Raw genomic sequence first — 17,007 nt, forward strand, 5'->3', positions numbered from 1 at the left:
GGGCGGGACAGGGCAAGGTTATGGGTCCAGACGTGATCTAGAATATGGCCTTTGAAGTGGGTAGGTGAGGTAATGTGCTGGGTAAGGTTCAAACTGGTCAGGGTTTCAAAAAGCTCCATAGCATGAGGCCCTGCAAGATCGCTGTCGTACCAATAGTTAAAGTCCCCAAATATGGCGATTCTAGAGTTGTGCGTGAGCAGGTCAGCTACCTGTTCACTCAAAGATAAAGGAAAAGATGGCATCGACAGGGGGGGACGATAGAGAAGTACAAGTGCAAGGGCACCACCTGCGGTTTCCAAGTGATGACTATGTTGTCTGTCCCAGGTAGAGTGAGTGAGGCGGAGGTGAGGAATCTGAACTTTTTACGAATAATAGCCGCTACTCCGCCTCCAGGGCGGTTCAAAGGGCGGTTGAGGGCTATGGAGAGTTTTCTGAACAAAAGACCTGCTGAATACTTTTGAGCATTGAAATATGATTATGGAAATGACTAAAATTGTACTTGAGAATAATATTTTTTTATTTGATAATAATTGGTACAGACAGAAACTTGGGACAGCGATGGGCTCCAGATTTGCTCCGTCTTTTGACAATTTCTTTATGGGATGGTTTGAGGCGGAGTGGATCTGGGCCCCAAAGGCAAAAGATGGATTGATCACATTTATTATTGGGGGCGATTCATCGATGATGGCCTCCTGATTTGGAGAGGGACCACATTGGAACTTCATGCCTTTTTTGATCACCTGAATACCAATGAAGTTAATATGTCGTTTACAACATATTCTAATACACAACATTTGACCTTTTTGGGTATAGAGTTATTTGTAGAAGAGGATAGACTGTGTAGCCGCATGTTTCGCAAAGAGACTAGCTGCAACGTACTTCTACATGCTGACAGTTGCCACCCGAGGAGCCAGATTAAGTCAATTCCATTCGGAGAGATACCCAGAGCCCGGAGGAATTGTTCATAAGATCGTGACTTTGAATATATTTTGAAGGATATGGCTAAAAGATTTAAAAATAGAGGTTATAACAAGAAAACTATTGATCAGGCTATGTCAAAGGCTAAGAAACTGAAAAGAGAAGATACTTTGAAATTAAGAAATGTGACGACGAAAGAATCACAATCACAAAAGATTAGACTTGTTACTAGTTTTGGTACAGGTAGTCACAAATTGTATACAATTTTGGATAAAAACTGGCATTTGTTAAAAAATTATAAAGATATTCTACCTTATCTTACAGACAGACCATCTTTAACATTTAGGAAGGGTGTAACTTTGGCGAATATAGTTAGCCCAAGCTACCGAGACCTTTACCCAAAGAGAACTGGTTAACTAACCATCTAACTGGGTTCTACTATTGCAGGAAGTGTAGCTCATGCAGATGGGCTATCAAGAAGATTAAGAATTTTGAATATAACAATTCAGGTGAATATAGTATTAAATCATTTATCAATTGTGACACTATGTTTGTTTTTTATGTTATTGTGTACACTTGCAATAAAATGTATGTGGGAAGCACTGTAAGACGATTGAGAGATAGAATGATGGGGCATTTCCGTGCACTCAAAAATGGTGATACCAGGTATCCGATTGCAGCCCATTTAGTTCAGAACTTTCACGAACAAGAGAAGCATAAATTTATGTACCATGGAATAGAACATGTTGTCATGGATAGAAGGGGCGGCAATAGGGTACTTAAATTGAAACGTATTGAGGCTAGAAACCTGATGAAGTCATTTGATGCATGTATATAGCATATGACAAAACACGTTTTGGCTGCGAAAGAAGTTGTTTTGGAGAACGAATTTTAAAATACTTTGGACTACTCATCAAGTTGGATATTTGGATTTGTATACAACAGTGCATCTTTAACATCTTTTTTGATTGTCTACTAAGAAGAACCTTAAGAGACTTTACTTCTGCACTTACTTAATAATTTATCTAACACAAGAATATACGTACACTTGATTTGAATTGTTGTAGAGCTCAGGGAGTTATTTGTGATATACCTTGATGAACCCTGAATTCCTTATTTAGGGTTTCTTTGGGATAGAGTGGTAACCTATCCCCTCTTCCTTGGAGCTCTCGGTAATTACATTTCACAATACTTTGTATTTACATCTGGTTGTGCGCCAGACCCCAGACCTGGTTACCATTTCTTGTGATCAAATTAAGCACTGACTGAGAATATGCCAAAGAGACTTATTTCTATCTTGTCACAGACTAGTGATCACTTCTGACATTTTGGAGTCAGATTAGGAACTAATATAGCCAATATATGGCTTGTTGCGTCCACCGCAGACAAATAAGCATCCGCCTTTGTTCCAGCTACATTTATTTTTCCTTCCCTTTACCAAAGCCCTTCCCCTATATCCTATATCCTACTACAGAGGTATAAGCACTTCCTACCTGAACAACAGATTCTTTCTGCAACCTCAGCATGCTGGGAGGGCTGAGTATTTATGAATAAAATGTAGATGACAAGCCTAGGAAGAAGGAAGATTACCCTATGTAATCTAAACCATACCACCACGTCTTGTCAAGTCCTCATTTTACTCTTAGCTTGTGAAAGGATATACCTAGTAAATTGACCTGATTGTGTCATGACAATTACCACACTGAATACCAATGTGTCCCACACACAAAGAAAAATTTGAATGAAATAAACACGTAGGAATCATTATAGGGAAGCAGATAACACTGCACAACCAACATTAGCAGCTGGTACTACTTCTAAGTGTAACAAGTAAAAAAAGTAAAAGGAAATGATCATGCAACAGGTCTATAGATATCCAAGAGAGGAAAATAAGCAGCCGAAACCCTAGATGGCCCCATACCTCTGGTAAATCATCCTTGAACAACTGTGGGTAAGGAAAATTCAAACCCTAGACAGCTTAAGGCCCCTTTTCCCAGGACCAAAATTCACAAATAGAACCTCACTGGTGCAAAAATATTCTGTATGTGAAATGTAACTTTGTACTGTTGTGTAGCATTTTAGGATCCAAGCGTTTTTACAGATTCATGCCCTTATATTGGTATAATTCACATTGCCCTTATATAGACATAGAAATCATACTCATATTTAGACATAACCCATCCAATCCAAATACAGGCATGGCTACTTCCACTTGTTCCAAAAAGCCACAACGATTTCTTGGAAAACTCAGCTACAGCAGTCAGGGACATCCTCTTGCTTGAATATTGATTTGTCATAGAAATCATGGAGTTTTCAAAGAACTACCATTCCCTTGGGGTTCTTTGATGACGTTATTATGTCCAACTTTACGTCAAACTAGGCACCTTCAAGGTATAAATATGCCTACACTTGCCCTAGCAAACACACTATGGTTCGGAGCAGCGCGACTATCTACTTGCCCGACGCAGCTCACTACAGCAAGTGCCGAAGGAAGCCGACCCTCCAGCTGACGCACGGATCGAGAAGCTGTCCTTTCTCTTGCTGAGAATCCAGCTCCAGTGTTCCAAATTCCCCTCGTGGGGTGTTGGGAAATCGAGTCCGAGACAGAGATACCAGACCTCCTTCATTCTAAAACCAAGGAACGAAGCTGATTAGACCCTAAGAGAAACCTTGGTCAGATTCTTGGCAAAGAGAACTAAACCTATGCTATACCTCACTTACTTCTTCCCTCGTTCTAGACTTAGGTTAGTTACATTGGGGTATGCGTATTTTAGAAACACCAGTTGAGTACTTTTAGCCTTTGTTATTTATGTATGTATTTATCTATGGTTTAGAAACCATACTATGATTTTATAGTATTATTTTATAATACTCTTCTTACTGTACGCATTATATTTTGCTACCAGTATTACGATTGAAGCAGTTCACTTTACTTGCATGAGAAAGAAGACTGTTCAATAAATCCTTTTATTGAAAACGCCCATCTCTATATTTCTCTGCACCTCTGATGAAACGAAGCATGCATGATTGACTGAGTAAAATATCCATCTATTGTTTCCACGACTCTGAAGATCAGTTTTATTCTTGGAGAAACAAAGTTGTCATGTTTATGTGGATGTCAGAAACTAATCCCTTCTTGTGTATTGGAGAACGTTTCTAGTGACCTCTGAGCTAGCTGGCACACACAATTAAGTCTAATATGTTCGATAGAGACCTAGTCGACCTAAGTCCTACGTCAAATCTATAGGATATATTATATCCAATGTCCAGAGGGATCTGCAAAACACAAAGAGGCTACATGAGGGTGGCCCATCCGTAAAGACCCAAAGGAAAGTGATAGCGCTAAGAGGAAAACTTCAGGCCATTCATACAAATAGGGCGGAGAAATTCATCCTTCGTCTACAGGCAAGGGGATATGATGGTAACAACAAAATTGGCACGTTATTAGTGCAACAGCTCCACGCCAAGCAGGAAAAGGAATACATTTGGCAGATAGTTGATGGCAGGGGTGCTGTGGATTATAGTGAGGTGGGGAAAGCAGGAGCCTTCAGTGAATTCTATAAATCTCTTTATACAACAGACTCCCTGGACGAGGGAGCCCAATCCCAATAGTTGGAGTCACTAGAGATCCCCCTAGTGCCTCCAGACACCAATGTAATGCTCAACCAGCCCATTACACGAGAGGCGGTTCAGAGGACCATAGACCCTCTTAAACTTCAGAAGGCTGACGGGTTTAACGCCCAGTCCTATTGGACATTTGCCGCTGAGCTGACTCACCACCTAACAGATCTCTTCAATGAAATTGTGTCTTCTCAGAGGGTATCCAAGTCGATGGGGGAAGCATTAAGCATTCTGATCCCTAAAGCAGGAAAATGTCCCCAACAGTGTGCATCATATAGGCCAAGATCCTGGCCAGCAGATTGGAGGGGATTCTTCCTCACTTAATTCACCCAGACCAATCTGACCTCATCAAGGGTCGTCAGACCGATGATAACTTGTGCAGGATTATACATCTCCTTGACAAAGTGCAGAAGAAGCGCATCCCGGCGACATTGCTCTCCTTGGAAGCAGGGAAGACCTTTGATTGAGTTGATTGGCCCTACCTGATGAGTGTGATGCGTTGTTTCGGGTTTAGCGACATCTTCTTGGGCATGGGGAAAGCTAACTATCACTGCCCCAAATCTTGAGATCTAGTTAATGAAGTAGCCTTGGACTTCTTTAATCTATCACAGGGTACAAGGCAGGTGTGCCCTATGTCGCCCATGCTTATTGTGCTCTGCATAGAAGCCCTGGCAGCACTTATCAGGTCGAATCCAGACATCCATAGGGTCAGATTTGGCCCGGAAGAACACAAAATCACGCTGGTTGCGGATGATGTCCTCCTGCCCCTAACAGATCCCATCACGTCCCTGCCTGCCATACAAGCTGAATTTGGTAGATTTGAGGAAGTGACAGGTTTTAGAGTTAACCTCTCAAAATCCTTCTTACTTAATTTGTCCATGCCGCAGGAGGTGCTAACCACCATTACGGCGACATCACCTTTTAAATGTGTATACAATCAATCACCTACTTAGGGATTAAAATTACTCCCCAGCCAGCAGACCTATACAAAGCGAACTTTCCCCTTTTGTTACGACAACTTAAATCCAACTTCAAAAATGGGGCTCTGTATATATCACTTGGAGAGGCACAATAAATGCTGTGAGATGAATGCCCTGCTCCAGCTTCTCCATCTATTCAAGGGTCTGCTGATTGTGGTAGTCATGGAGTTATTTGTCACAGTAAGGGGAATGTGATGAAATTCAAATGTCAGGGCTCGTTTATCTCATTGTGTATTGACCAGAGCACAAAAGGCGGGGGTTGTCTCTTCCAGACTCCCTCCTTTACTGTAGAGCAGCTCAGGTCTGTGTCCTGTCTGAGTGGTTCCTCAGATAAGCACTGGCTCCATATGGATAGGTTGGTGATGAGGAGAATAATATGGGTCTTCCTTGGAAACCAAAGCTGGACTGACCAAGTTACGTCTATCTTAGCATCCCGACAGCTACTACTCTTAAAGTCTGGGACAGGATCACCAAAGCATTGCCATTGGCTACCTTCCTGTCCCTCTACACCCCTCAGCATTTTAATCCTGCATTCTCCCCTGCATTACTGGAGGGCCCCTTTTAGAAATGGAAGAAGGGCAGCTACAAATCTTCATCCCATGGAGGAATATCACTACTTTCAGTTGAAGCACTGGGTGCAACAGCCCAAGATGCACATGGGCGCGACCTGGGACCTGCTTCCCATAGTGAGATTTGTGCAGTCAGGCAGTGCAGCTAAGGGTTGCATCTCCTTTCTCTATTCCCTGCTCTTGTCGGAGGGCACTTCTCAACCCCGCGTCATTTAGCTTTGTGGGAGGGCTTTCTACATACTTCTATTACAGACAAACAATGGTGTTCCTATATAACGATATCGCTAAATACAATCAATCTATGTTTCTAAGGGAAGCCCACTACAAGATCATGTACAACTGATATCTTTACTCCCAGAAGCTACATACCCTTTTCCTGACCACATCTGATCGGTGTTGGCGGGGTTGTGGCTGGTGGGGGATTTCAGTCATATTTGGTGGGACTGCCCAGCAATCCAGCCATTCTGGAAGGAGATCCTATCCCAAATTAGACAGATCTTAGGCTACCCAATCTCTGATTCTCCTGGGCACGTCCTTCTTGGGCTACGGGACCCCAACTTGAAGCACCAAACCGTGGGAGACCACTCCATTATGTGGTTATGTCTGGGGGCAGCCAAAATGGCAGTGACAGCAGCCTGGAAGAAACCTGAGGCCCCCTCCCTGACTCAATGGCATGCGCAGCTGTGGCGGGCATTGGCCCTGGAGCGGATGACTCACATTTTGACAGATTCTTGTAAAGGGTTTGATTACATTTGGAGTCCCTTGGTGTGATACCTCTCCGAGGGTTTCCCTCTCTGTGCCTATGGCCCTAGACTGTGGGCCCTATATCTCTTTCAAACCTAGAGCAACCAGGCCCCATGACACTCCCCCTCAGGGGTCTCAGGCCCGAGGTTCTGGCCCCTCCTCGCTCGGGTAGGTCTCCCGCCTCCTCCCATGTTGGTGGGGAGGAATCTTCTAACCTTCTCCTTGATTGCATATTATCCACTTCACGCTCTCCCAAGACCACTGCAGCTACTAAGTACCACAGAAATGTTTGTTTTTCTTTTTTTTAATTGATTATGCTGGCTCGCGTCTATATTTGTAAAGGTGCATTGTGTGACATGGGGGCTGATTTGCGACATGTATAAACCCTTTAAGGGGGGGAAGTTGCACCTGATTCTAGAGTAGAGGCTATACCTAGACCTTGGGGAAAAGATGTGTTATATCTCTAGCTATGTAATGCTCTCGGCTTATGGCAAGACAATGTTGAGCCTTACAAGTTGTATAATTGTTCTGTGCTTGTTTGGAAAATGCAATAAAAAGAATTTGACAATAAAGAAGGGGCAGGGTCTCAAAACCATTGCATCATGCAAAAGTCTTGGGTAAGGAGAAGAACCAACTAAACAACCCAGATCTCCAAACGTTCTCATAGATTAAATGACTACTCAAAAAACACATACCTTCAAAACTAACAGTAAATCCCATGGGAACAATGAACTTCAGGGATGCTTGACAATCAAAAAACCCAGGGAAAAGTCGGGGAATTCGTTAATCCAAAGAGGTTAGCCAACCCCAAGTGGCCCAAAAGGCCTCTATTAAAGTGCATTGGAACTTTGGCTAGCAATAGCCAACCACAGATGGAAACAATATGGTAAAATTCCAGTACTGACATGTGAGGGCAAGAATATAGTTGGATCCCTTTCCAGAAATCGTTCTAGTAGAAAATCTCATAGAATGTTGTAGCACCATTGCAGCTTCCCCTGAAAGACTCACATTTTCCGAACCTACCCCTTCAGTTTCCAGACTGCAATCTACATGCTCACAGTTCCATAGAGAGAATAATGGACTGAGCACTAGAGGTAAAACCCCAAAACTGCTCCACTGCCATCTGCTTTACAAGAAGGAACCATCCTTTGTGAGATAATAGGGAAGAATCAATAAAACCAAAGCTTTCTTTTGAACAGTTTCTTGTAGCAGCTTCCAAATTAGCAGAAGAGGAGGAACTATACATAACAGACCTGTGCATGGGGGTAATCAATGCATCCATTCCTTCCACTAGAAAGCCTACAAAACAGGAGAAGAAATGGGGAACTAACCATCTTGTGGCAAATAGATCCAGCACAGGATTGGGAAACCGGATGCACATATTTGTAAATACCCTTCGGGACAGTTTTTGTTATTTTTTGACAATGTTATTTTTGCATTTTCAAGAAAAGAACATGACACACAGTACATTTCCAAATGAAGCAGTGTGTTGAAATGGCATAACCCAGTGTATTGATTTGTTTTCATCGTATTAAAACATTTGTTTCCCCACACTTCTGATTTACAAAAAAATGTGCTTCATTTGTGCTTTCCTAATTCTGATATATTCTGAACTATTGTTATGGTTCATTTACAGACACTTAAAGGTTGTTGTGTGCCAGACAAAAACCTGTTTCTTTCCAGTACCAGGCAAGATTGTCACCTAAATCCTCTCATTGTGAAGTCTGAAAAAGAAAAGTAGACACCAAGGTCCCTCGGAAAACAGAGCCTGATATTTGATCTATGTCTTTGAACGCACAGCAAATGTGACAAGATGAGAACAAAATGTAAAGGCCTGTTTACAGAAAGAAGGACTTGTTAAAGAATACAAGTAGTGATGGTGAACAAGCTTTGCTCCACGGAAGGGACGAACCAATGCTGGACAGCCTTATACAAATAAAGCCAGCAAATACAAAAGCCAGAAAATATGACTTACAAACCACAAACCCAGTGTTAAGCAATGGGAAGCATGCATTGCCAGGGAGGTTTACAGAATGCCCACAAGAAGTCGTTTTGCAACCAGACAGTAGGATTCAACCTAAAAAGTGCGTCGTGACGGAAGCAGTGCGACATGAGGTGTAGTGACAGTAAATACATTTTCTACTGTGTTTTTGTTCTAATTAAAACAAAAATTATATTGATATTAATCTTGGGATAAAATGTTACTGTACATAGTACATTTAATATAGTTAAGGCACACTATGTAATGTTGCATAGGGTAGAGCTGGAAAAAGAAAAATGCAAGAGGTATGCTTGTGTTGCTTATGTGATTTAGTCAGTGAAGGACAGGGCGTGAAAGATCATATTTGGTTTTTTAATTGTTGACCGGGGGAAAGGCGTGAAGGATGCAGTGTACTTGTTAAAGTGTGTGATAATCACGATATGTGTAAGGAGACCTAGTGTCGGCTAAAGTGTTAAAACAATTTAAAGACAGATATTGAAGCTTTGAAGTTGCACAGAGAAAGGAGCATTGGAACTATGGGTCGATGGAGGGGGCAATTCTCAGAGGGGCTCTAAGATTGTGGTGTTTATTTGTTTTCAAGTAACAACTTGGTCATGTGTGCAGAAACGGACAAAGGAGTGAGATTACTGTCCAGGAGCCAGCAGATGTGCTGCATGAATGGAAGTTAAGACTGTATAAAAACAGTGTGGAAGGAGTGAGAAGGGGTGAGGGGAGGTTAGGGACAGAAGAAGAATATATAGATGGTGTGATGAAGGTTTAGTTTAGGTTCATTGTCTTTGTGTTGGGCATGGTGTTACTGTACCTGCTGCACAAATGTAATGTACGGTCTGGTAGGTGTAATTCTGAATGACTGATAGCAAGAGAGGTGTGTTGGTGGTAAGTGTGCGCCGAAGAAGGGTGAGGAGTGTGGTGTTAGTAAACAACAGTCACGAAAGAGCATACTGTGTAATTTAAAACACAGCTAGGGTCAAAATGTACATTGGTGTCGAGTGGTGTAGGCATTTTGTGTTATTCCACACTACAAGTAAAACAATGGTGTCCTTTTTGTCTCTTTAAAAGTAAACTGAAGGATTAGCATAGGTTTAATATTTCCATGAGTTTCTGTTGACCTGGTGCCACTGCACTTGCTGTTTGAATTTGACATATGCTCCTGGAAGTGTGTGTTCAAAGGATAGGGGAGGAAGAGGTGGTCTGAGGTGCTTAGAAGAGCATTGATGGGGTTTTGTTGTTTTTGAAGAACATGTTTGTCTATTTTTTGGTTGTCTACCCAAGCAGGGGCCCGATATGGTAAAAGACGTGTATTGGCGTGGCCCGGGTGTTACAGGCTGCAGTGTAGGTCAGGAAATCGGATCTAATGCTTCTGTTTTTTCCAAGAAGCATTAATCGGTATTGGCTGTGTATTTGTGTCACAGTGCTACAGGACCTGTTGCACACAATTAATTTATGGCTCAGTAAGAGTATTTGTGTAGGCTAGGGATGGGAAAGGAAGATGGACAGTCATATTGGTGTATGTGTAGTCGAAGGGTGTGTGTAAACAGCATTTCTTTGTATTTCGTTTTTAGGTCTCGCCTCTGCAACGCGCATGCGTTGCAGAGGAAAGAGACCTCTTGAGATGGATTCAGCTTTCCAGGCAAAAACGTGCACGTGTTGCATTGCTTTCAATGCAGCGGGTGCACGTTTTGGCGATTTCCTTGCTCGAGCACGCAGCGCCATTTGGTTGCACGCTCCCGAAGGGAAACGCTGCCTGCTCTCGGTCGCATCCCCTGTCGTGCGCCCCATGCTTGTTTTTGTGTGCATTGGCCGAGCGCGCACCCAACTCCCGCTTCTCCCCCTCCCCACCTCGCGCGCGGCCAATGCTTGTTATTTTTTTTGCTGTAGCAGCAATTCAGTGGCTGTATACTGCCACCTGGGGGTGTGCCGTGGATACTGCTCATGTGTCTGTTTTGTTTCGGCAGATCTCTGGCCCGCGAAGGGGACAGTTGTTTAATTGGTCACGGCATTCCACAGCTCTTGTTCTTCGGGTCACAGGAGATAGTTATCTCTACCTCTTGCTCTGCATGCAGAAAAAAACCCTCCTGGTAATAACATAAACAATGTGTGTGGTATGTTGCTGTGTGTGTCAGGGGCAGAGAGAACCCTGTCCCAGGTCTATGCGTGCCGAATAGTGCATTGGGCCCCTGTGTGCTTGCATATGCTGTTGTCTACAGGCATGTTGCTGCGCGTGTCCGGGGCAGAGATAGAGTACGGTCCTTAGTTTATGCGTGCTGAATAGTGCACTGTGCCCCTGTGTGCTATCCTGTGCTGTTGTGTGCGGGCATGTTGCTGTGTGTGTCTGGGGCAGAGAGAGAGAGACACCCATCCCTGGTTTATGCGGGCCGGATAGTGCACTATGCCCCTGTGTGCTTGCATATGCTGTTGTGTGCGGGATGTTGCTATGAGTGTGCGGGGCAGAGAGAGTCTGCGCCCGAGGGCCCTGGTAATGAGTGTGGGCCTCAGCAAACTTTCAGGAGCCGGCGCCATAACCTAGCGTCGAGCCCCCAGGAGGAGGGGGCAGGGGGACCCGGCTTGGCGCAAAAAGCAGGTACGCCGAGAAAGGCGTGGGTAAAGCCCCCAAGGGTCACCTCCACATCGCCGCGGCCAATGGGGGTATGCGCGGGATTTGAACCCCCCCAATGGCAGGAAGTGGCACGAACCCAAAGAGTTAGACGGGGGGCTTAAAAGCGCTGCTCCCCCAGGTATGCTCCTTTCATCCAGGAGCGGGGGAACAGCATGGCGGAAGAAGAAGAGCTTGCCCACCCACCCACACCAAAGGAACAGCAATGTTGCAGGGCTGAGAAAGGCAAAAGACATGGCGAAGGGCTACGCTGAGAATGGTTGGTACGGAGGCACACCGGAGGGCGGTGAGCCAGAATAGGCCCACTCACCTTCCGATGCCGCACGGCTGGGTGAGGTGGCCTAAGCACAGCGACTCTGGGATGCCTCACGGCTGGGTTTCATGGCTACCAAAGGAAGTGGTAGCAAACAGAGACAGCGCTCGCACCCCAGCCCCCGCCGGATGGCAGGGCATAACAAAGTTGGACAAGATAGCGAGGCGGCCTAACTCTGGGACAAAGGCTACCCCCTTACCGCGCAAATGAGGCGCAAGAAAATTCCAGCGTACCAAAGAACCGGCCCAGAAGGGCCAAGAGATGATCGCAAGGAAATGTATAATGATATAACATGCGAAATGCAAAAATATACTAGTTTCCTTGTAACCCTAATAAACTGCGACCAACAAATGACCACCACGAGACAAGAAGTGTAGTGGCTTTCTTGGCGGGAGGGGAAATACCGAAGGGAAAGGGATGGTGTATACATGTAGGAGCGGGGCAGGGTGCGGGGGTTATGAACCAACAGAAAAATGGTAGGCATTCCAGCGTTGGCAGTTTATAAAAAAAAAAAAAAAAAAAAAAATATATATATATATATATATATATATATATATATATATATATATATATATATTTATATTTATATCATCCGACATAGGTCCAATGAGTCCCTCCTCCGCAGCGTGTTATATTATTGCTGGGAGGGTCCCTCAATATGTTTTTTACATCTAGCGTCCATTTGGGCGATAATCGGGTTTAGAAATTATAACTGATGCAGCACCTACTTACGGATGTTTGAATTGTGGGCATTAGAATGATTATTTGTATAGTAGCAATTTGAAAATGTGCAAAAATTGCATTAGGTGCTTGTGTGTATATACATTGCCTGTTCAATTATAAAGTAACTGTTGATAATACAAATCTAGTTATTTCGTGCAGTGTTGAAATTGCACAGGATAACTGTGAGAAAGCAGTTTCATGATTGTACAATAAATGGTGCGTTCCTTCCAGTAAATGTTATATGGTTTCTGGTCCCGCCCCCCTCCCGTGTCTGTGTTGTCTCTGGTCCCACCCCCCTCCAGTTGTCCATGTTGTCTCTCTCATGTGACCCTTGGCCTCTCAGAGCCATGCTTGCTGCCCTGTCCTGGGGCACTACTGTTGCCCGCTGCTCCTACACATATAGCAGCAGCAGTAGTTCCTCTGGCGCTCCTCCAGCAGCCACCTGGGCATGAATTCGGAAACTCCCTGCCTCAACCAAAGGTCCTCCCCCCAACTCCGCAGTGTCGGTGGACACTCTCCCATACAGTTTTCTCTGCAGTTACGCTGCTTGCTGCCGTATTTCTTCACTATTGGCTTCGGAGATCTAAAATCCCTTGCTAATAATTTCCTTGTGTTTTTTAATCAGTTTGGAAATGGTATCACTCTTTGGACATAGCTGCATTAAAAAACCTATGCGCTAGCAAAAGTTGATCTGCATGTGCAAATACATCTGTGATGTGAAAAATTATCATAGGAGATGGCGATCTGGAGTGTTAAGGGAAAGCTAAAGATATTCTTCATGTACAGCAAGATGCGGGGTTTTCTGTTTTCGTGGCCTCCCATCCCCTGCATAAGTAGTGACCTAGTGCTCTCGAGGAGTAATCACACTGCTAGTGGGCAGACAGATAAAGTCGAGAAGAGCTGGCAAGGAGAGATGTCATCAAAATGTACATAGGGGTAGAAGTAAAAACAGCAATATTCATTTGGGTGGATATGAAAGTGAAGGGGGGAGCATGGAAAGAAGGGAAGCTTGAGGCAAAAAAAAAGATTTACGATGAGTGACAATACAGAACTCTGCTGATTTTTTAGTTGTTTTAGTTCAGACATCAATGTTGCATTGAGGGGACAGGTAGCGTGTGGAATTCCAGGGGCAGAGTTACAAGCCGCTTGCGCCACTTTTGCGTCACTTTTCCCATATTAAAAATGACTCAAAAGTGGAGCACAGGCCTTGTAAATAAGCCCACCAGACTTTAGTAGTGGTGCCAGAGAAAGAATGAGACTGAGGGTGGTGTTTTTTAAAAGCCTGCCAGTGAATATACAGAGAACAAAGAAAAGAGAAAAGAAATAAAGCAAAAGAACAAGCACAAAGGAACACACAAAGGTAGCAGAAGAGATGGCAGAACAAAAGAGTGAAAAGCAAAGCGTCCAACATCGCAGACCTTTTCCATTCAATTTGTCGGAACCACAAGTGGGGATCCGATGGAAAAAATGGCTGAAAGAATTTGAGAGGTACATGCGAGCAATGGATGTAATAGAGGCCAAGCAAATGGATCTATTGCTAAATCTGGCTGGTGATGACATAGATGACCGGCTAGTAACACTACCTCCGGGAGAGACGAAGATCTACAAAGGGCCAATAAAGTGCCTGTCAAACACATTCGACCCCCAGAGGAATATTGACTTTGAGAGGTACACGCTTGCAATAGCATTCCAACACACGGACGAATCACTAGATGAGTTTGCGACGAGACTGTGCAAGTTAGCAACACACTGCGAGGTTGACAAGTTCGATAATGGACAAGGGATTCGCCTGCACATCATCGAAGGATGTCGTGACACAAACTTCAGGACAAGAATCTTGAAGGAACCGACATCAATGGAAAAAATACTGTCACTAGCGAAAGCTGAAGCAAGGGCAACAGTACAGGAAAAGCAAATGGAGCGTGGGAAGGAATGGCGAGTGGAACAGGCACACCGCATGACAGAGAACAATTGCACGAATGGATGGAAAAAGGGTCAGAATGAACAAGCAGCAAAGAGACCACACGAGTCGACCTGCTACCGATGTGGTCTCGAGTTCCTGCACAAAGGGGCATGCCCAGTGATAGGCCAGATTTGCAGAAAGTGCAATAGGAGCAATTACTTTGACAGTGTTTGTCTGGGACCACAGTTCCGAAGCGAAAGAGGAAGACCGGGAAAATGGAGAGTAACAACAAGCAGACACATCAGACACATGGAAGCGACAAACAGAAGCTCGTCAGCCGAGTCGGGAGAAGATGAAATAGAAGAAAAAGTCGAACGACTATACCTCATGACCGAAAATTTCGACACGACCACTCATGAGGGCACAACCAAAGGAAGCATACAACTGGTTAACCAAGACAACATCAAAAAGACAGAGACCGTGACCATAGAGGTAGGACCACACAAAACAAGGTTCGTACTAGACAGCGATGTGTTCACGTGGGGTCAAGAAAACTGGTGGTGAACATGGAAAAATTCACAGAAAACATGAGATACAAACGGCTGAATTCTGGGATATCATCAGCCGCTGAGATATTCCAAGAGACGATCAGACAAATAATAATGCCAGTGAAGAACAGTCTGGATTACAGCGATGACATTCTAGTTCTCTGGAAATCGGATGAAGAGCACGACAAAGCACTGCAAGAGGTATGCTCTCACCTGGAACAAGCATGTTTGACGCCAAATGAGGACTAGTGTGAGCTGGGGCCACTGAGAGAATTAACAAGGCAGGGCCACACCTTTGTATGGACAGAAGATTGCGGGAAAGCATTTGAAGCAATCAGACACACAGTGACAGCAGTAGATCACCGTGCCTATTTTGATCCGTTGCTGTGCACTGAACTGACAGTGGATGCCAGCCCAGTGGGTCTAGGCGCCATCATAGCACAACACGCAAGGGCAAGGAGTCACAAAGATGTGTTATGGCATACAGAAGCAAGAGCCTGTCAAACATTGAAAAGGCCTACTATCAGCCCGAAAAAGAGAGTCTAGCGATAGTGTGGGCATGTAAACACTTCCACATGTTCATATACGGAAAGCCTTTCACGATATTAACGGATCACCAGGCAGTAGTAACTATCCATGGGAACCCAAATGCAAAGATACCGCCACGAATAGAAAGGTGGGGAATACGTCCAATGGATTAGTCTCAAGATCGTACACAAACAAGGAAAGGAACAGAATCCGGCGGACTGCATGTCAAGACACCCTCTACCAAGCACACCGGAGGTCACGTCAATAGCGGATGAACACTTAAACTTCATACTGAAGCACAACACCCCGGCATCAATAAAGATGGAGGATCTTAAAAAAGAGACGAAGCAGGATCGCACTATGCAAGCAATTAAAAAGGTGACACGACAACAAAGGTGGAGGCATGTCAATAACAACAGCATCATGGAAAGGAGTAATGAAATAAGAAATGAGGGCGTTCAAGAAAGTCCACTAATAACTTTCAGAGACCAAAAATGGCATAATCATGAGGGGAACAAGAATAGTGAGGCTCAGGGCACTTAGAAAGCAGACAATAGACCTTGCCCATGAATCGCACAGAGGCATGGTAGTGAAAAAAAAATGCTACGAGAGAAAGTGTGGACCGAACTGGCAGCTGACTTCTATTACCCTCTGGAAACAGGAAGCTACTTGCTTGTGATCATAGATGAGTTCTCGAGGCTTCTCATTGAGAGGCAAGTAGCGTCAACGTCAGCAAATGAGACATTGCCAATCATGGATGACATATTTGCAGGATGGGGCTCCCCACAGATACTAAAGACCGACAATGGCCCACCGTTCTCCGGAGAAGAATTAAGAAGGTTCATGGACTACGTAGGAATACGCCACCAAAAAATAACAACACTGTGGCCACAGGCGAATGGGATGGCGGAAAGGTTTATGGGGACTGTCAAGAAAGCAGTGCAAAGAGCAAAAATAGCGCAAATATCGATCGGGCAAGCTCTGTGCCAAACACTGAGGGACTACAGAAACAGCCCTCACAGCTCCACAGGGCGGTGTCCTTCCGAACTTGTACTGGGCTGTCTAAGCAGAACGAGGATACCACAACTAGAAGAGACACCAGGAAGGGAGCGAGAGGACATGGCTGCCAAAGACAAGGAAGCCATGGCGAAAATGAAGGCATATGCTGACGCAAGAAGACATGCCATTCTGACAAAATTACAAGAGGGAGACACAGTTGTAGTGCGACAAAGACAGATGAGGAAGTCAGGCAGCCCTTTCTCAAAAGACCCACTGACAGTGACTGGAGTAAAAGGGCCAATGATAACAGCATCAGGAGGGCGTTATCAGATCACGAGAAACAGTTTGCACGTCAAGGAAGTGAAGACCGAAGAAGAAGATGAGCCCGCAACAACAACAGCAGAAGCGGGGCTAGACGAAGAAACAAGAATGGAAGAAGCAAAAACAAGGCAGAGAAGAGAATGCAAGGGACCAAAGAGACTGATTGAAGAGATGTAAGGGGAATGGGTCAGCAAGAGGATCTCTATCTCTCTCTCTCTCTGTTT

The sequence above is a fragment of the Lissotriton vulgaris genome, chromosome 5 (genome assembly GCF_964263255.1).
Source record: "Lissotriton vulgaris chromosome 5, aLisVul1.2, whole genome shotgun sequence".
In the NCBI taxonomy this organism is placed as follows: domain Eukaryota; kingdom Metazoa; phylum Chordata; class Amphibia; order Caudata; family Salamandridae; genus Lissotriton; species Lissotriton vulgaris.